Genomic DNA, 15,033 nt, shown 5'->3' on the forward strand with positions numbered 1-15,033 from the left:
GGGGACACACAGTTACTTCCGGGTTTGATTGTAAACACAATGTCCATGCATTACTAGTGTGGCATGCATCGGGCCAATGCACGAACTCAGTCATTGTCAACTTACTTTACATGAAAAATATCTTCAATAAATGATAAGAATAACATGAAGGAAACATGATCAAATCAAGAATGAAGTTCCTGAATAAAGTGGGTGGATTAAAAAATGGGAAAAGTGCTGGCCGGGGTGATTTGGGATAGGCCAAGCCATCTACGATATGCAGGGAATATTACAGTAAAGCACGAAGAGCGAAGATTCGCCGAAGAACCGGAATGAAAACAGATTGCAAAAAATAACTGCTAGTGCTACCAGTTCAGATCGTCACACAAAGTTGAGATGAACTTATCACAATGAGAAAATGAAGGAATAGAATAAGGTACATGTACGGGATTTTTTAATTATTTCTGAACTTTACAACCGGTGCTGCGCGATGATCCCGTTGCCATGAAAAACCAGTGGTTCATCACGTTTTGACCGTGACAGAGTCGTAGTATACTATGATATCATGGTGATAGTACTTATATACACTCGGTGTGCATTGAGGTTAATTTGCATGTTGGTATTTTCGTATTTGCATAATGTTAGGAGAAAATAACCCGTTCATTTGATGAAGGTATCCAAGGCTGTATTTAACAGATTGGTACTGGCGTCTGCTCCGGATTGATACTTCCATGGGATCTGTGTTTAGGGCTTAGGGGGCTCTCATTTTCTTCGGAAAGGGGATGGGTCCCAATTATACGGAGGGGGAGCGGGGGAGGGTTTAAAGAAACACAAATTGATGACCAAAATATAGAGAGTCACAAATGACCACAGATAGTGTGTTTAATTTATCAAAAAGACTGATTTCAATAACATTTTAGCGTAGGGGTAAGTAGGTGTATCGGTGAGGGGGGGGGGGGTCGCAATTTCATTGACGCTCACTTTTTGTAAATTTGGATCCCCCACATCCAAAGAAAATTCTAGCCATAGGTGGTATAATATTTAGGCCTACTTTCGTTTGTTTGTTTAAAATGGTCGTTCCGTGCGAGACACGCGTGGGTCTTGATATGACCAAGCTCAAACAAAATGTTGAAGCCAGGCTAAAGAGCATTGGCCTACAGAAAAATAGGAGGCACGTGTGTTTTGGGCATCTTGCAATACATAAAAGGCACAGCAAAACAATAGGAAAACGGTGGCAAATAGTATGCACAATTTCCTGCTCGCTGTTGTCACGTTTTTAGACAATATTTCAGTGTTTTTTTAAACTATGCCACAGAATTAAGCCTATGCGGTTTCCAAATTCCAAAATGATCTGGCCTGTCATTGTGTGTCAGGTAATGGATGGGGGCATTTTAAAGGTACGCGGCCCTACATGGGTTTCAGGGGTTGGTTTGGAGTTTAAAGGGTACATGTTGGAGTTTCGTAGATGTCATGGGGTTTAAGGGCATGTGTTGTGGTTTACAGCTACAGGTACAGGTTGGGGATTTAGGGCAGGGCCTTCATATTGGGGTTTAAGGTTAGGCCTACAGGTTGGGTTTGGGTTTTAAAGGCAAGCCTGACTTTAGGTTAGAGTTTTAAAGGTACATATGTTGGGGTTAGGCCTACGTATAGGTCTACAGTTTGGGGACAAGGGCCTACATGTTGGGGTTTAGGGAAGGGTAGGCCTACAGGTTGGGTTTGGGTTTAAAGGGCAGGTCTGACTTGTGGGAGTTTTTAAGGTACACGTACATGTTGGGGTTTAAGGGTAAATGTTGGGCTTTAAGGGTATGCCTACGTTTGGGGGTTAAGGGTACGTGTCGGTGTTTAAGGGTACATGCGGTTGGGCTTTAAGGGTACATGTTTGTATGTTGGGTTTCAGGGACTGGTTGGGGTTCAAGGCAGTTCAGGTTGGGTTTAAGGATAGGCCTTGGCCTACGTGTTGGGGTTTAAAGGTGCAGTTTGGGGAATAATGGTACCTACGTGTTGGGGTTTAAGGGTAGGCCTACAGGTTGGGTTTGGGTTTAAAGGGTAGGTCTGACTTGTTGGACATATAGGTACATATAGTTTGGGGACCAGGGCCTACATGTTGGGGGTTAAGGAAGGGTACAGGTAGGTTGGGTTTGGGTTTAAAGGTTAGGGCTAACTTGTTGGGAATTTTAAAGGTATATGTTTGGGTTTAAGGGTAAGTGTTGGGGTTTAAGGTTAGTCCTGCGTTTTGGAGGTTAAGGGTACGTGTTAGGGTTTAAGGGTACAAGTAGTTAGGCTTTAAGGGTACGTGTTTGTTGGGTTTAAGGGTACTGTTTGGGGTTTAAGGAATTCAGGTTGGGTTTTTAGGGTACGGATTCTAGGTTTAATGGCATGTTGGGGATGGGCTGGGTTTTCATTTGTATCTATCAATTTTGTTTGTGGTAGTCATAGTACTTCCATTGGCCTCCAAACACCCATTATTGATCTGATATATTGCTTCCTTCTTGAATGCCTGTCTTTAACAAGTTTGGATGGTCACTTTCTCTTTGAATTTCAATTAACAATACATTCCACATTTATTTATGAAATGTTTGTAATTTAAACCAAAATTCATGACTTTTCAAGGCAGTACAGGACACGCATTATGAAAGTACAAGCCTTACGAAACTACAATGCTGAAAGTGGTTTTGGAATAACATAATTTGTGACACGATCTGCTCCATGGGGGCCAAAGGAGGCATTTTTGAAAATTGAGTTACTCTAATTATTATATTGTAGTATCATTAGGCTATCATATACTGAAAACATCCAAGGGTCTAGCATACTTGGTTCTAAAGTTATGAGGTTTTGTGATGTGTATTTTCTAATGTATTTTATTGTTTTTTACTCCATATTTTTGCTTTTATCTCAATTTCAAATTTGCCGACTTTGGCCCCCATGGACCAGATCATGTCACATTTTGATTTAGCAAACACATAACACATTTTATGATTTAGAATTAATTATTTGTGAAGATTTCATGATAGTGACCCAATAGTGATGTCAAAAATAGACATATCACATCCAGTCTCCTCCCTGAACTTTTCCAAGACTGATTTCAATAAAATTTTAGCGTAGGGGTAAGTAGGTGTATCGGTGAGGGGGGGGTCGCAATTTCATTGACGCTCACTTTTTGTAAATTTGGATCCCCCACATCCAAAGAAAATTCTAGCCATAGGTGGTATAATATTTAGGCCTACTTTCGTTTGTTTGTTTAAAATGGTCGTTCCGTGCGAGACACGCGTGGGTCTTGATATGACCAAGCTCAAACAAAATGTTGAAGCCAGGCTAAAGAGCATTGGCCTACAGAAAAATAGGAGGCACGTGTGTTTTGGGCATCTTGCAATACATAAAAGGCACAGCAAAACAATAGGAAAACGGTGGCAAATAGTATGCACAATTTCCTGCTCGCTGTTGTCACGTTTTTAGACAATATTTCAGTGTTTTTTAAACTATGCCACAGAATTAAGCCTATGCGGTTTCCAAATTCCAAAATGATCTGGCCTGTCATTGTGTGTCGGGTAATGGATGGGGGCATTTTAAAGGTACGCGGCCCTACATGGGTTTCAGGGGGTTGGTGTGGAGGGTAAAGGGTACATGTTGGAGTTTCGTAGATGTCATGGGGTTTAAGGGCATGTGTTGTGGTTTACAGCTACAGGTACAGGTTGGGGATTTAGGGCAGGGCCTTCATATTGGGGTTTAAGGTTAGGCCTACAGGTTGGGTTTGGGTTTTAAAGGCAAGCCTGACTTTAGGTTAGAGTTTTAAAGGTACATATGTTGGGGTTAGGCCTACGTATAGGTCTACAGTTTGGGGACAAGGGCCTACATGTTGGGGTTTAGGGAAGGGTAGGCCTACAGGTTGGGTTTGGGTTTAAAGGGCAGGTCTGACTTGTGGGAGTTTTTAAGGTACACGTACATGTTGGGGTTTAAGGGTAAATGTTGGGCTTTAAGGGTATGCCTACGTTTGGGGGTTAAGGGTACGTGTCGGTGTTTAAGGGTACATGCGGTTGGGCTTTAAGGGTACATGTTTGTATGTTGGGTTTCAGGGACTGGTTGGGGTTCAAGGCAGTTCAGGTTGGGTTTAAGGATAGGCCTTGGCCTACGTGTTGGGGTTTAAAGGTGCAGTTTGGGGAATAATGGTACCTACGTGTTGGGGTTTAAGGGTAGGCCTACAGGTTGGGTTTGGGTTTAAAGGGTAGGTCTGACTTGTTGGACATATAGGTACATATAGTTTGGGGACCAGGGCCTACATGTTGGGGGTTAAGGAAGGGTACAGGTAGGTTGGGTTTGGGTTTAAAGGTTAGGGCTAACTTGTTGGGAATTTTAAAGGTATATGTTTGGGTTTAAGGGTAAGTGTTGGGGTTTAAGGTTAGTCCTGCGTTTTGGAGGTTAAGGGTACGTGTTAGGGTTTAAGGGTACAAGTAGTTAGGCTTTAAGGGTACGTGTTTGTTGGGTTTAAGGGTACTGTTTGGGGTTTAAGGGAATTCAGGTTGGGTTTTTAGGGTACGGATTCTAGGTTTAATGGCATGTTGGGGATGGGCTGGGTTTTCATTTGTATCTATCAATTTTGTTTGTGGTAGTCATAGTACTTCCATTGGCCTCCAAACACCCATTATTGATCTGATATATTGCTTCCTTCTTGAATGCCTGTCTTTAACAAGTTTGGATGGTCACTTTCTCTTTGAATTTCAATTAACAATACATTCCACATTTATTTATGAAATGTTTGTAATTTAAACCAAAATTCATGACTTTTCAAGGCAGTACAGGACACGCATTATGAAAGTACAAGCCTTACGAAACTACAATGCTGAAAGTGGTTTTGGAATAACATAATTTGTGACACGATCTGCTCCATGGGGGCCAAAGGAGGCATTTTTGAAAATTGAGTTACTCTAATTATTATATTGTAGTATCATTAGGCTATCATATACTGAAAACATCCAAGGGTCTAGCATACTTGGTTCTAAAGTTATGAGGTTTTGTGATGTGTATTTTCTAATGTATTTTATTGTTTTTTACTCCATATTTTTGCTTTTATCTCAATTTCAAATTTGCCGACTTTGGCCCCCATGGACCAGATCATGTCACAGTTTGATTTAGCAAACACATAACACATTTTATGATTTAGAATTAATTATTTGTGAAGATTTCATGATAGTGACCCAATAGTGATGTCAAAAATAGACATATCACATCCAGTCTCCTCCCTGAACTTTTCCATGATTTTTGTGCCTTTTTCAAAAAAAAAAATATGTCATGAATTTTGCCGACATATTGCAACACTGGTGAATATATTTATAACCCTGATGATAGTCATGATACCTGGTAAGAGACAGTAAAACATGCAATAATTACACTGGCTAATGTTTAATTTCTCTCTTGAACTGTTTATTATTATAGCATCATAATAGAACACTTAAAATTGAAATACTAAAAGTTACGTAATTTCTCGTTTACATACAATAATAGCAATCATGTACTTGTGCAATTATTAGAACCACTCAACCATCTGTTTTATGCATGTCACAATATACATACACATGCAATTTACTAACAATATTTTTCTTTGTTCCCATCAATCAAATTTGGTTTGGTACACAAACTCAGTCAAGTAATAGATAACTTTATTTTTCTATAAATGATATTTAATGTAACTGGTATGTTTTCAATTGACTATGATTTATATTTTCATTTAATTTATTATATTTAAAGGGACTGTGCATTCTCAGAAATGCATAATGGGCTAGTATTCCAGTTGAAATCCACAGGGGAGTATGTTTTTCAAATGTAACTGGTCAGGGTTTATCATTTTGAAACCCATACTCCCCTCTGTATTATGGCTTTACCTATATCTTCCACAGCTGGAGTGAGTATTTCAAATGAAGTTACCCAATGGTTTATTCTATTCAAAACTCATACTCCCTCTTTGAAAGACTTTAGCTAAATCTTCCACAGGGATGGTGTGGATTTTAAATGGAATGGCCCAAAAGTTACTAATCCAAGATAAAAGTATACATTTTGGAAAGGAAATTATCTAAATATAAATACAAATTTGGGGTGAAAAGAACAATTTTGAAGAAAATAAGAAAAACCTCATGATTTTGCCTAAAATTGTTTGGAACACACTATAGGAAGGAAACATCCAAAATTTGGATTTTGTGGTTTTTTTGTAACCTAGACTCGCGCTTAGGCCTTATTTTGAATTATTGACCAAATAAGACGAAAATTCAAAAATAAGACTAATATCCAAATCATGAAAAACCGTTCCATGAATGGAGTGTCTAATTACAAAAAAAAACCATGAAATCCAAATTTGGGTACAGTGTGTTCCAAATAATTTAAGGCAAAACAATGTGCTTTTTTGAAGTTTCTTCAAAAAAATACTTTTTGCATAACAAAAATATATACTTGCATTAAATTTTGTTTAATTTAAAGTTACAGCGCCAATAGTTGTGTGCCCTTAAGGTGCACTGAGCCTGGAGGGGCTCTCTCTCTCTGTCTCTGCACTCGTGGAAGCTACATGTGCCTGGTTGTGATTATCACATTAGATTAATCCCTAATCCTTTTATTGGCGTGGTGACAGCTTGGATTCGAAACCAGTCATCTCTGAAGTCTCTCAGCTGACCTTCCTGACGAAATTGGTGGTCATCTTGAACCCTAATTGTGTGATCTTTCACAAGACTGTGAGCGACCAGTAAGCTTAAAACAGTAAGCTTAAGCCTGCAAGGCTGCATATTAGCTTTTATTCTGGTTCACATACACGAGTGTAAAACAATCAGCAATGGCCACAACACATCGTGCGCCGAAGCAATGGCCTCTAACAAAGAACGAAACAATAAACTCATTTGAAAGCTGGAAACATAACCTCCAGTATACACTGTCATTAGACCCAAGCTTTTCTCCCTACTTGGTTGAAGGAGCGGTATGGGGCAAAAAGTCAAAAACTTCCCCTCTTCGAGGTCTCACTAACGATGGTGAGGACATACAGGAAGCCCAAAGGAAAACAGCAGTCCAGAAAAATGCTGCATTGGAGCTTATGCTTGGACAAATAGCCAACTATTGTCCAATTATCTCAAGAAATACAATACTCAAAAACTGCACCAGCCCGAATAAGATATGGCAAGCCATCCGTCTCCATTTTGGCTTCCAAACAACAGGTGGCCACTTCCTAGAGTTCAACAATATTACCCTTGGCCCTGATGAACGGCCAGAGGACTTGTACCAGCGTCTAGTAGCATTCACCGAAGACAACCTCATGCGTGAAGGAGGCGGCATCAGTCACCATGACCAAGTCATCGATGAAGATGAGGAGATTACGCCTACACTCGAAAACTTTGTAGTGTTAACGTGGTTGCGTCTTATAAACCCTGAGCTGCCCCGATTAGTAAAGCAGCGGTACGGTACAGAGCTAAGATCCGCACCTTGGCTTCTATCAAAGCCGAAATTTCTCAAGCTCTGGATTCGCTCCTGGATGAGCTGAGCTCAAACGATGCTGCTCGCAGCATGCGCACTAGTAGTCAGCGTAGACCGATGCCTAAATTGAAAGCTAAGAAATCATTTGGTAAATCCTGCCCTCTGTGTGAGCAAGCTGGTCGGCATGACCATGCGCATTTCTTAAGCGAGTGCTCGTACCTCCCTGAAAAGGACAGAAAATACCTGGCCCGCGCTCGTCAGCTTAACATCCTTGATGATTGTGACAGCGACTCAGATTTAGCATTCGCCCTTGTTGACCAATCTGACCTTAGTGCGCAGCCCAATGTTCAGACAGCGCTGCGAATTCATGTTGATCAGTCTCCTTATGTAGATGCATTCCACAAGCACCATGCGGTCCGCATCACCATTGACAGTGGATCCACTGGTAATCTCATTCGCGAAAACACTGTCCAACGATTAGGATGCCCCATTCATCAGAGTTCGCAGTCTGCCCGTCAAGCTGATGGGTCATCCCCTCTTAAAGTAGTTGGGGAAACAACCCTCACCTTTACTCGTGACAGACACTCCTTTGTCTTTAAAGGTCTAGTTGTTAGAGACCTTGACGAAGAAATCCTTGCAGGTATTCCCTTCATGAAATGCAATGATGTCGCAATTCGCCCTGCTAAGAACCAAATCATCTTGACAGATGGTACAATTATCACTTATGGCGCCAACAAGAGTCCCAAATCCCAGCACACTGTTCGTCGTGCCCATATACTTCGTGGACCTTCTCAAAACACTACCATATGGCCAGGCTCATACGTTGAGGTAAATCTCCCTGCAGACATTGTTGAATCAGATGCTACTTTTGCCATTGAGCCCCGTGTTGATACCCCGCTCGGTAGGTTCCTACCGCCCAAACAAGCCTGGCCCAAGCCTGACGTAATCACAAGTATTGCAGGCAGGGTTCGCATTCCCAACAATACTGGTGTGCCACTTGTCATCAGAAAGCATGAACATCTTGGCCAGATACACACTGTTTTTTCACCATCACTAACTTCTAAGCCATCACACACTGCTGCAGCAGCATCAGTCAATGTCCCAAAGCCCAGTTCACCGGTTAACTACTCAGCTGCTGTTGCCCTTGACCCAGATGGTATACTTGGCACTTGTGAGCAATCCAACTTCCGCAGTCTTCTCGATGAGTACGATGAGGTTTTTGACCCTAGTTTCCCAGGTTACAATGGTGCTGTCGGCCCTTTCAAATCTGTGGTTAATATGGGACCGGTCCACCCCCCCCCCCCCCAACGCAAAGGTCGTCTCCCATTGTATGCACAGGATAAACTCCAAGAGTTGCAATCAAAGTTTGATCAGCTTGAAAAAGCAGGCGTCTTTGCTAGGCCTGAAGATGTCGGTGTGTGTGTCGAATACCTTAACCCGTCCTTTCTTGTCAAGAAGCCTAATGGAGGCTTTCGTCTGGTTACTGCATTTGCTGATGTCGGTAGATATAGCAAGCCACAACCCTCTCTAATGCCCAATGTGGACTCAACATTGCGTTCAATTGCCAAATGGAAGTATTTGATTGCCACTGACTTGACTAGTGCTTTCTACCAAATCCCTTTATCCCATGAGTCCATGAAATACTGTGGTGTTGCAACTCCCTTTCGTGGGGTGCGTGTGTATACACGGTGTGCCATGGGTATGCCAGGTTCTGAAACAGCCCTTGAGGAACTGATGTGTCGTGTCCTTGGTGACCTCTTAGAGAAAGGTGTCGTAGCAAAACTCGCTGATGACTTGTACTGTGGTGGTAATACTGTGGATGAACTTGTTGAGAATTGGCGTCAAGTTTTGCAAGCTTTGTCTAAGTCTGGGTTACGTCTTTCTGCTTCCAAAACAGTCATTTGCCCCCAAAAGACAGTAATTCTGGGTTGGATTTGGTCAAATGGAACCCTTTTGTGCTAGCCCCATAGCATCGCCACACTTTCCAGCTGCTCGCCTCCAAGCAAAGTTGGTGGCATGCGGTCCTTCATCGGTGCATACAAGGTTCTGGCCCGTGTCATTCAGAATTGTGCCAGTCTGGTAGCCCCATTAGATGATGCTATTGCAGGGCACCAATCAACTGAAGAGCTTACATGGTCTGATAGTCTGCATACTGCTTTTCACAAGGCTCAAGCAGCACTGTCTTCCGCTAGGGCAGTCACACTTCCCCATCCCAATGATCAGCTTTGGATCATTACTGATGGATCCGTGAAGAAACATAGCATTGGGTCGACATTGTATATTTCCCGCAATGACAAACTCTTCCTCGCCGGGTTCTTCAGTGCTAAATTGCGTGATCGACAGCCAACATGGTTACCCTGCGAAATTGAGGCGCTGTCTATTTCTGCCTCCACCAAGCACTTCAGTCCCTATGTTATTCAGTCCAAACACAAGACATGTATCCTCACTGACAGCAAACCTTGTGTTCAGGCATATGAAAAGCTCTGCCGGGGTGAGTTTTCAGCCAGTCCTCGCGTGTCCACATTCCTCTCCACTGTCAGTCGTTTCCAAGCATCTGTTCGTCATCTTGCAGGATCAGCTACCACCCCCTCAGACTTTGCTAGTCGTAATGCCCCTGACTGCACTGAGCCCACTTGTCAAATATGCTCCTTTATCAAACGTGAAGAGGAAGCAACTGTCCTTCGTGTTTCCGCACATGACATTCTGTCCGGGAAAGCTAAGCTCCCTTTGCCAGCAAAGCAGCCTGGCATGCTATTCAGCAGGAATGCCCGGATCTGCGACGAACACATGCTCATCTAGTTCAGGGCACTCGCCCTTCAAAGAAAGCTACTTCTGTCAAAGATGTGAAGCGCTATTTGCAGGTTGCATCTATCGCTAGAGATGGCCTACTTGTTGTTCGTCGTGATCAACCATTGTCCCCAACTCGCGATTGTATTGTTGTTCCCAGACAGGTCTTAAATGGTCTTCTCACTGCCCTGCACATCCAACTTGACCATCCCTCCAAACATCAGCTCAGTTTGGTGACCCAGCGTTACTTTTATGCTCTTGATATGGACAAGGTTATTGATCAAGTGACATCAACTTGTCACCAGTGTGCTTCTCTGTCCAATGCCCCTAAGACATTGATCGAGCAGTCCTCAAGTGACCCTCCCGATGCAGTTGGCATTTCTTTTGCAGCTGATATCCTGAAGCGTAGCCGCCAGCTAGTCCTTGTGCTGCGCGAAACCTCAACGTCCTACACAGCTTCTTGCATTGTCGAGAATGAACAACATGGCACGTTGCGTGATGCCCTGATTCAATTGTGCATTGAACTTCGTCCACTTGATGGCCCCCTGCAGTCATTCGTACTGACCCGGCACCAGGGTTTGTTCGACTCGCCAATGACAAACTTCTCACACGTTACCATCTATCGGTTGAGATCGGTCGTATTAAAAACAATAACAAGAATCCTGTTGCTGAGAAAGCCATTCGTGAGCTTGAAGATAAGTTGCTCAGACAAGATTCTACAGGTGGTCCGGCTACAGCATTATCACTTGCCATTGCTACTGCAGCCCTTAATACTCGCATCAGATCCCGAGGTCTTTCAGCCCGTGAGATGTGGTTTCAGCGAGACCAGTTTACCAATGAGCAGGTTCCTTTCACTGATTGTCAAATGATTCAGGCCCAGCATGCCTTGCGAAAAGCCAACCACCCACACAGTGCTCATTCAAAGGCCCCATTAGCCTCTGCCTCCCCAGCAGCAGAGTTGGAGGTTGGTGATCTTGTCTACCTCTACTCAGATCGCAAGAAATCTCATGCTAGAGATCGCTACTTAGTCACTACTATCGAAGGCCCATGGTGCAACATCCGCAAATTTGTGGGTTCTCAGCTTCGGAATACTTCTTATCGTATCAAGAAATCTGAGTGCTTTAAGGTCCAGTATTATCCTGACCTGGATTCTCGTCCCTTTCCCAAGTCGTCTCCACCCACCGAGGATTCCGAGTTTGTTGAAGTGGTCCCTGAATGTACTCCTCCAGAGCCTCCTTTCATACCTGGCGAGTTGTCCACACCTGCTACTTGTGACCCCCTGCCCAGGAATGCTAATCACTCGCACCCCAGTTCTGAGTCAGATCCTCGCGATCCCTTGCGCGATAGCGGTCATAGCTCCAGCAATACCTCCGGTTTGGTTGCACAGTCTAATCCATGTACCGGTAACAGCAGTGAGGTTAGTGAAAGTATCCCCCCAAGCTAGTATGGTTGGCCCTGAGATCATGCCACCATTGCTCACACAAAGGCGTTCCGCGCGCCCTCACAAACTTCCTGAGCACCTGAAAGACTATGTGTTAAACTAAATGGACAGGTCACTGTGTACTATGACATTAATCCATCATCGGTGTCCTCCTATATGGTCACTTCATTGAACTTTGAACTGATTTACGTATGTCATTTGGAATTCTAAAAGAAAACTCTGGAACTGACGTTTACTTCTTTGAACTTTGAACCATTTTACATTCATGTTGAATGTCAGTTTGTCATTGCAGACAAAAAGACTCTTGAACTGTTGATGTTATTGACTGTTGGCACATTGCCTATTTTGAGTGTTCTAAACCAACAGTGTCATAAGCTGTTAGATTGGTTTCTGCAAGTCAGTTGTTAGTAGTAGTTGTTTAGTAGTGTTATCCTCACTTCCTTGTGAGGAAAAGTGATCCTTTTTTTTTTTTCTTTAAAAGGCAAAAAGAGAGAAAGAGGTAGTTACGCCAGTTGATTCATAGTTGTGTGCCCTTAAGGTGCACTGAGCCTGGAGTGGCTCTCTCTCTCTGTCTCTGCACTCGTGGAAGCTACATGTGCCTGGTTGTGATTATCACATTAGATTAATCCCTAATCCTTTTATTGGCGCAGCACTTTTAATTAATGCATTTCTGAGAATACACAGTCCCCTTAGTATGACACTTTGAATAAAACTTACTTTTAATCATATATGGCAGATTTATCCAAGATTCTCACTCTGACTTGATGCTCATTCATTTGAAACAAAAAATGTTGGAGGGAGGGAGACTCAAAATAAATTTTAACATGGGTGTGCAGATGGCAATCTAAAACCCCTGCCCAACTTAAGGGAATTTTTTTACCTAAAAACTGCTGATTTGACAATTTTTTTAAATCAGGTCATATTGTAACATTTGCTGAGGAGAACAACCTCATGTTTTTCAAAACTTAACACACAATGTTCACAATACTCTCCATACAAGGCGTGCGGGACCGACACCAGTCACATTTGAAGGAGTGGCTCACATTGGCGGCTTATGTGCTGGTATTATACAGTGATTTTCTTTTTATTGCATCATTTGCTCAGGCCAAATTTAAAAGAGGACATATCTGACAGTGAAAACTAACATTTTGTGGAAAAGAAGTTAAATTCTATCTCTAATGGAAATGTTATAATGTTGCAATGTGGGTAGCTGTAAGGGCTATCTAGAAACACATTACATTTAACTTTTTGCTAATTTCAATCTGCATAATTTTCAATTATGACTAATTTTTTGGACAAGTCAAAATCAGCTCTAATTAATTATGCAGATTGAAATTTGCAAAACTTTTAAAGAAGTTCCTTACTGTTACCTAGCAAATTAAATTAATATACAGGGTGTTCCAGAAAAAGATTACAAGGTGAATGAATTTTGACATAAGCTGACAAATAAGCATCCAAATCCAAAACATAAAAAACAGCATTCTGCATCTTACACACTTGAATCGGTTGACTGATTGCAAAGATATGAGCGATTACATAACATACATCTCAATTCATTTCATTAAGTTTGAAAGAAAGATCATTCAACACAATGCACACTAATGCTTATCAATTGACTTTGTGTTTTGTTTGGTGAAATTCTTTTTATTCTTCTTACACAATCTGTGTTTTGCTAAACATGTAATAAACTTTTGTTAAAATGTGAAAATACTGTGTGATATTAAAGCTTGAATCTAAAATGGTGCTTGGTACTTGTAAATATATTTTTTCGTTAATATTAATATAATTATTGCATAAAGAATTATTGTATAAAGAATTCCAGCTGACAAAAAAAGTTTTCTCACACAATAATTAATGTTTTGGAATTTTCCAAGAAATGGCTATGTAAAATGTAAATCTTTTAAAATTTGAACATAATGTTGCATGGTATCAAAATTACACGTAAAGATGTACAAGCACTTGATCATCGTCATTCTTGGCTCACATGTTCTTTGGAAAGTTGCAATATAACATATTGCACAACACAAAGAATTAAAGCTGGAAAGCTTGCAAAAATCAAAGTTTTCTTGGACAAAATGTTGCTTCAAATATTGCCATGAATGCAAAGTTTTAACTTAAAAAATTAAAACATTAAACATAATATAGCACAGTATAAAAATTAGAAGCTCTAAGCTTAATCATGTATTTCTTGGGTTTTGAAAGTTTAACATATTGCGTAAAGAATTAAATCTGTTAATTGTATAGCTATCCAATTTCTGCAATCCATGTTAAGTTTCTTACAATTCAGGCACTGTGTATCAAAGTAAAGGCAGATCAAATGTTATATTCACTCACGTTTTTCACCTTCAGTGCAAGCATGATTAACATAATACCATCGTATAAAATAGATATGAATTGAATGAGATACACAAACTTTACGAAGGGGTGAGCAAGTGTGACAAAAGTGCCTGTTAATCAAACTTGGAATGAGTTGTTGATGTGTGCATTGTGTGATCAATCACTCATTTCTTTGCATCCAGCCAACCGAATTAAAATACAATTTGTGTATATAATGTGCACAATGAGCTACCCACTGCTTTTAAAATATTTTGATGATATTGTCTATTTCTGGAGATGTTTTCTGGGACACCCTGTACTGTGAGAATATAATTATAATAATTTGCATCCCTTTCAGTGTTTGACTTTTCCAGCCTAATTGGAGTTAGCTGAAAGTTATGAAAGTTCCATGTCTGAATTTCATTGCTGTGTTCATGAAAATTGATCAAGAAACCTTTACATTCAAACCAATTTTTTACCCAAATTATTTTTGGCAACAACAAAACATTCTTCAGTAAAAATTTTATTTTTAAAAAACTAGATATACGCTGGCGAAGTTACGTAATTAATCGGATTAACTACCATAGCAATAGGTGCAAACAATTTTGAATATACCGCGCTGCACTACAAGCAGGTTGCACTCATCACCTGTCGTCAATCATATAGTAGATTGAATACAATACCGCTCTTTTCAAAGAGACTAATCTTACAGGTGCAAGTGATTAGCATTTCTTTGACATCTATGGTTCAAAGCTATCTATGCAGAGGTACCGCATGAACGTAGTAAGTGCAGCGCGATATAATCAAAAATTGTTTGTACCTATTGCTATGGTAGTTAATCCGATTATTACGTAACTTCGCCAGCGTATAGATATCTAGGACCATTTACTTTTTAAAATTTTGATCAACTTCACCAAAAAAAAAATGAAAATTGAGCGAAAAATCAGGCTTTTTTTCATGGTTTTTTTTTTTTTCGGCAAAATTTAGCATTTTTCAACCAGTTTTGGTAAAAAATTCTCAAAGTTGGTCAAAATTTTAAAAAATGAATAAAAAATAGGTTTTTAAAAATT

Source organism: Amphiura filiformis, chromosome 2, assembly GCF_039555335.1.
Source record: "Amphiura filiformis chromosome 2, Afil_fr2py, whole genome shotgun sequence".
Classification (NCBI taxonomy): Eukaryota; Metazoa; Echinodermata; class Ophiuroidea; order Amphilepidida; family Amphiuridae; genus Amphiura; species Amphiura filiformis.